The sequence below is a fragment of the Calonectris borealis genome, chromosome 3 (assembly GCF_964195595.1).
Source record: "Calonectris borealis chromosome 3, bCalBor7.hap1.2, whole genome shotgun sequence".
Classification (NCBI taxonomy): domain Eukaryota; kingdom Metazoa; phylum Chordata; class Aves; order Procellariiformes; family Procellariidae; genus Calonectris; species Calonectris borealis.
Genome location: NC_134314.1, coordinates 32599667 through 32606934, shown reverse-complemented (window position 1 = coordinate 32606934; position 7268 = coordinate 32599667). Strand labels below are relative to the sequence as shown.

At 46.4% G+C, this 7268-nt stretch overlaps 1 pseudogene; it reads right to left on the bottom strand.

Moving 5' to 3' along the window:
• Window positions 1-4949: 4949 nt before the first annotated feature.
• Window positions 4950-6465, bottom strand: LOC142079941 (uncharacterized; annotated as a pseudogene).
• Between the last annotated feature and the right edge of the window lie 803 nt (window positions 6466-7268).

Here is a 7268-nt window from a genome sequence, read left to right as displayed (position 1 = left end):
TCCTTAATATGTTCTAAATAATCTGTCGTTATCTCAACCCTTCGTGCCCCACGTTGGGCGCCAAAAAGGACTGTCGTGGTTTAACCCCAGCCAGCAAAAATAAACGCCACGCAGCCGCTCGATCACCCCCCCCCGGTGGGATGGGGGAGAGAATTGGGAGGGCACAAGTAGGAAAGCTCCCGGGTTGAGATAAAAACAGTTTAATAATTGAAATAAAACTAAGTAGAACAGTAATAATAACAGTGAGAACAACAACAATAACAGAATACACAAAGCAGGCAATGCACAACAGAACCGCTCACCGACCGCCGACCGCGTGTCACGAACGGGGGGCGAGCCCCCCCCCACACCTGGTTTTTATACTGAGCATGATGTCACATGGTATAAAATACCCCATTGGCCAGCTGGGTCCACCACCCCGGCTGTGCTCCCCCCTCCCGGTGCAAGCATCACCCAGCAACAGCCAAAGCATCAATGGGCCATCAACGCTCCTTTCACACCGAACCCAAAACACAGCACACCCCCCAGGCTACTGGGAAGAAAGTTAACCCTGTCCCAGCTGGAACCAGGACAGGTGGCCTGGTCTGCTAATAGATCCAGGGCATGGGCCGTCTTGTTAGTAATAATCTCTAGAATGGCTTGCAACCAAATAATACGATTTAAATTATAGACAGGTTCTCAAGCACCGCTAACCCACTCGTTGGGGTTCCAGATGACAGGTCCATGATGTTGTATGATATGTTGAGGGGTCCATTCATCTTTACTCCAGGTTTGACCACTTCCACTTGTTATAGAGGTATCAATGGATCGCCGATTTTGACTGAGATCATCATATAACTTAACACCCAACCCGCCACCACCGTTCTCTGGGAGTAAAAAGAGTAAGGGGCGAATTAGCCCCACATAACATACCCCAGTCCAATTTTTGGGCAATTGCTTGTATGCGTGATGTCCACAGATCCAGTAATGACCTTTCAGTGCCCAGGTACCATTTTCAAACAAACCTGTGGGGGTCCGTGGTAATTGGAAATATGTAGCATTACCTGCTCCGAGTGGATGGTTTAATGGTAGGGGTACGTTGTTGCCAGGTATCTTGTAAATGGAACAGGACCAAGAACCAGTGACATTACTCCAAGAACAATTTTCAGCAGCACCGGTAATGATTTTCGTGCAATTGATAGGAGACGAATAGGAAGGAAATATTTTCCGGTGCCCGGTCTCATTTACCCAGACCCATCCCAGCTCACGAGGTACAAAAGGTTCATTACTGTAGTTAAGCATTGTCTTACAGACCTCAATGAAGCAATGGTTTCCATATGTATAGGTCCAATTATATTTGCTATTTCCCGCAAAAACACCACCCTCCTGTGTTCGATTTAGACAATATTCACCTCAGGCCAGGTATTGTACCGTCCAGGGCTGTGTGTCCTCACTCCAGCAGGAATCATTTTTGATCTCACTGTAATTACTCACTAACCATTTAGGGGAAGGGGGAATGGAGGTCCATGGTCATCTTTCCAGACCAAATTGCCCTCCATATACCCAACAATTGGTAAGATTAAAGGTATAGCTATTCGTTGACCTAAAGCAATAAATTCATTTTGCCATGATGAGTCAGAAAGGAGGGAGAAGGAGCTTCCCCAGATACTAAAGACGGTGATAATGGTCGACCAAAACATTGTTCATGATGGTATATCAGACACCCTTTAACAACGAAATCACCGACAAAACCATGCAGGCAATCAGCAGCTTCACGTATTCCTTCTGTCTGGCTTCGGAGCCTCCACCTGAAAAAGAAAAGAAAGCAAACTCGGTCCGTTTCAAGGGACTGGAGGCAGGTTATCGTTAGAAAGGTGGAATAATCCACCTTGCATTAATCTTGTGTTCCTTCCCGTGAGCGTCTTTTGCCTTCCAGGCATACTTGTTCATTGGAGTTTCCAGTACCAGGGGTACAGTTCCCACAGCGGGGAGTTCAACCAAAACTGGTTGGCCCAGAAAATGCGACAGATTTTTAGGATGATCAGGGCCGTATGAGGCTGGCATAATGGTCGGGGCCTTCGGACAGAATGCAGTGATTTTTGGGCATCCGTTTATAGCCCAACGAGTATTGACACCAGTCACTGCATCCCAGAGTCATTCAGCCCATCCTGGCTTGTGCGGTTTAAGAAAGCACTTCAAGAAGCCATTTGTTCTTTCCACAACCCCATCTGCCTGTGGGTAATATGGAGTGTGATGTACCCACGAAATTCCCTCGTGAGCTGCCCAGTCTTGGACTATTCTGGCAGTAAAGTGGGAACCATTATCTGATTGAATCGATTGCGGTTTGGGGAAGGTGCCAAACCACCCCTTCAGAGCTTTCACTGTGTTTTCCGCTGTTGCTCTAGCAGATGCTCTGGCTTGGACTAGCCCCGACACTATCTCTACTCCAACCAATACATAATGCTTACCTTCTGATTTCCGGAAAGGGCCGATATAGTCCACCTGCCACGTCTCCCACAGGCCTTTTCCCTCCCTCAGGAGCAGGGGGTCATCCTCCAGGGGATATCTTTCTAAGCGGGTACGACATTGTTCGCAAGCAGACACACAAGTCTTACATTTTTCCCTAGTAACTGGCCAGCCTCGGGCTTGGGCCTCACAATAGAGGTCCTTGGCTCCTGAGTGTTTCCTCTTTACATGTAGCCACTCTAGCAACCGTTCCCAATTTTCTGCTATTTGGGTGTTCTGCAGGGGTGCCAGTTGGGCTAGTTCATCAACTTTGCCATTCCACTGGCTCACAGGGGTACCATCTTGTTGGTGTGAAGCCACCCAGCCCACTGCAAATTTTCCTTGCCTAGCAATAGTCAGAATGTCTTGCCATTTCTCCTTCTGCCATGCAGGTATCCTATTGACCTCCCACTCGTTCTGTTCCCAAAACAGAAGCCATTCCGTGCAGCCTTTAAATACAGCATAAGAATCAGTATAAATATATACAGGAGAAACAGATTGGGCCTCATGTTGAAAAACACTCCACACTGCAAGTAGTTCCCCTACTTGAGCACTACCTTCCCCTTTGGTAATTATTTGTTCATTGATGTCTACATGGAGTGCCACAGCTCGATATTTCCAGGTTTTTCCTTCCCGTTTGGAAGAAGCGTCAGTAAACCAAACATTGTGCAACTGCCCGGAAAATGGAGCGGCAACTTGTATTACAGGAGGGAGTTCACTTGTTTCCCTATCTGGGCCCGTCTCTGCCTGAATGGTTAACAACCTCAGATACCATGAAGATGTCTCAGTAATGTTCTATCTGCGCATACCATTTTCACACAGAGGCTCTCTGGGCCACCTCCTCAGGGGGTGGAGTTCCTGCCAAAACTGTTTTAATTACTTTAAATTGGCCTCTGAGCACTATTGGTTGTTGTCGGATAGTTCGTTCAGCCTCTTTCAAGGCTAAACTGACCACAAACAAACCCTTTTCCCAAGCTGTATATCTTTTTTCAACATCTTTAAAACTGCGAGAATAGAATCCAATAGGTCGAGTGGGTCCTTCAGGGCCCTTTTGCCACAAATGTATCGATAGCCTGGTTTTGGCAAATCCCCATTTGATATGGACTGGGTCTGTAGGGTGAATAGGACCCAGAGCTTGATGGGCAGTTGCTTCAAACACCAGCAACTGCAATGCCTCCTCATGGGGCTCAGTCCATTCCCACTGGGCCCCTCTTCGCAACAAGTCATATGGGGGTCTTGCAATAATTGAAAAATCAGGAATGTGTTTTCTCCAAAACACAAGCAGCCCCAGCACATGCTGTAAATCCTTTTTTGACTCTGGCATCTTAATCTGATCTAGCGAGGAGAGGGTGTCAGGTGGGATACATGTCATTCCTCCCTGCCACCAGATCCCTAAAATCTTTACTTCACTCGAGGGTGTTTGTGTTTTCTCAGGCGGAATCTTCAGTCCCAAACTTTCCAGATGGGAAATTATATTATCTTGGGTTGTCTGAACCCTTTCTACCTCATCCCCTCCCACAAGAATATCATCAATATATTGGTAAATACTGACCCCCTTCTCTACCTGAACTCTTTCCAGCTCCTGTGCCAGCGCATGGTGGGCTAATGTGGGGGAGTGCCTATATCCCTGCGGCAGTCGGGTGAAAGTAAATTGCTGACCTTCCCAAGTAAAAGCAAAACGATCTTGGTCCTCAGGTTGTAGGGGGACCATAAAAAACATGTCCTTAACGTCCACCGTCTCCATGATCGGGTGGGCTCGTTCCTGGATTGTAGCTTTAAGCTCAGCAATATTCGGTACTGCAGCTGTCAATGGACCAGTGTTTGCATTAAGTCTACGATAACCTACGGTCAGCCTCCACTTGCCATTGGGTTTTCATACTGGCCACATCGGGGAGTTAAAAAGGGAGTGGGCTGGAACCATGATGCCCTGTTCTTTTAAATCCTCTAACACAGGCGTTATTCCCTCTCTGGCCCCCAAGGGTATCGGGTAAGGCTTAACATTCGTAAGCTTTGAAGGGGGAAGTGGCGGCGCGGCTTGTAGCGGCCGAATGTCTATTGTTGGAGAGCTAAACGACCACTGCCTCCCTTTATTATCAATCCAGGTTGTCCCTTTCAGAACATCAAGTCCCAGGAGGTTGAGTGGAAATTCTCCCACAACCATTTCCACCGTGGTGGCAATATCTTCTCCTGACAATCGTAGGTTGACTGTTGCTAACGTCTGTGGCTGAACATTGCCAAATGCATCTGCTACGAACAGCCTCTGTTCAGAAAATTTAACCCCACAGTTAGTAGCATCCTGTGTTTTGATAGCTGAAATTTGAGCCTCAGTATCTACTAAAAATATGACCAGGATTTGTTTTGGCCCCACAAAGCTTGTAATTAGTAAGTCACCCCGGCCATTTTCAGTGAGCCACCTGATAAATACCCAACCTTTGCCCCCCGCTCACCACCGGAAGGCGAAGGATCTAGTTTTCCGCCGAATATAGGGGGACGCTTGTTTCTGATAAGTCAACTAAAGAGGGTGCACTTGGGGTGGTATTTTTAGAACCCGTCTCTTTATCTGCCAATTTATCGGGCCATTCAGACACCAGTTTTTCTAACTTGTCCATCGGCAATCCATCCTTTAAGTCACACGGGATCCCCTTTTGCCATCTCTTTGACCACAGACTATTGCACTTATTTGGGATATCCCTCCCTCCAGGTGGTTTAGTGAGAGGTGTTCTTCTGTCACCTCCAGGGCGTGAAACCATCTTTACTTCAGCTCGTCTCAGGCCTCTAGAGTCTGTTTTAGTGGCTGGAAGGTTTACGGGGCCGTACTTGTGCCCATAATTGATCAATTCTTGGGTGACCTCCCCCGAAGTCCACATTTTCCTATCTGGGGACCGGCAGTGCCGATCGGGCGTAAGTCCTTCTAAAGCAGCTGCAACTCTTTCGCCCTGAGGCATTGCCTGTATTTTCCCCTGTAACTGTATACTAATTGGCTTTAAGGGATCGGGGAGTCCCCTTATAAGGGGAGCCATTCGCTCAGGATCTACAGGCATCATCATCGAGGACTCCTGCCTAGGCTCTAGCTTTCGATCATACATCATCTGCAAGCAAGCTGCCTTACGCACACTTTCCACCAATTGATCAACAGTCCCCGTGATTGCGAGGGGATCCGCCCTCTCCAAGGGGTTCAAACCCCTCCGCTCAATATGCTGCCCGCTGGGTTAGAGACCAAGGGGCGCGGTAATTCCCAGTAGTTAAAAATACTCCCAGTCCCCGATACCCCTCTGCCTCATTTTCACTTAACAAAATCTGACTCCCCCCAGATAACAATACTATCCACACATACTCCGTCTCGGACTCCCTAGGGGTTCGACCAAAGTCCTTTTTTAACTTTGCCAACTCGGGGGCGGTATAGGGGACCTCCTTGGTTGTAACTTGGGGAACTGATCCTGATCATCATCATAAATATACTCGATCTTAACCAAGGGTCGCAGCAAGAGTGGTCCTAATTTCTCTACTTTTTCTCTTGCTGCCTGCAAGTCGTTAAAAGGATAACCAGTTTCCGATCTGGAGGGTATTTCCTTGTGGGCAGTGCCCGCAAGGAGTTGCTCCTTAAGAGCAATCTGCACATCTTTCACCTGGTCTCTCTCTCCTTCAAGCTGTTCTTTTAATTCCACCACTTGCCCCTGAAGGGACCGAAAGAGGTTTTGGAGGAATTCAACAATTTGAGATTCCTCAACGTGACAGCGCTCCCTCGCCTTTACAGCAGCGTCTAAACTGGCACCGAGAACAGCTCAAACAATCGCTTTTCCTCTTCCAGATCTCACTCTCGCATCCTTTTGCAAAGCACTCGTTTGATCAACCACACTCTGCAAATTATACCAATTTCCCTGAGCCCAGTCCACTTCGGGTACAGAGGGTCCGCACATCATATTTTTCCAAAAACTCAAACAAAACTTCTCTCCCCGAAGGGACAGTTTTAGTATCACTCATCTTATATAAAGCGGGGAAGCGGTCGTCTCAGGAAGGCAGCACGTAAGTTTCAAACACAGACCCACACCCCTTACTTTCCTGAGAGGTCTCACATAAACCAGTACGGCACTCTCGTCTCAAGCGATCCTGTCTGTGATGCCAATTTAAATGTCCTGATCCAATGTCAGGAGAAAAATGCAAAACTTTTGACTTCCGACAATGGCATCGATTGTGTTAAGCTAGGAAAAAAAAAACCTTTTGTGACAAATCATGAAGTTTTTTTAAAAAAAACTGTAAGGATTTTTTTTTATATACCTGGACAGTTACCAGGGACTGGTGAAAGAAGGCCTTGTTTTAATTTATGGCCTGAAGAAATAGACTCTGTACTTGGAAATATCCTATGTACCAGGCCAGCTATTGTGCAGGTTCATCGTTTCTTTCCTCCAAGGCAGACAAACTGAGTAAAATAAAATAATTTTAAAAATCCTTACATATAGGACTCCAGAAGTCTTCTGAAATAGTGGAAGTAAGTAGATAACAATACCGAAGAAAATTAACCCTCTATGACTAGAATGGAACAAACATTATCTATTATACTCAGATATTGGCAATGTATGCACACATTCACTATACAAATATATACAATAATACAATAGCATATAGCCATATGCTATGATAGATACACTTCAGCTGTTATGTTGAGCCTTTTCATTATAAATATACAGTGGCTGTTCACCAATAGTGTCAAATATGTTGATTCAAAATTGTAAAATGTTAAGCATTTTCACTAAAAAGGGATTTGCAGTCACATCGTTATCTAAAAA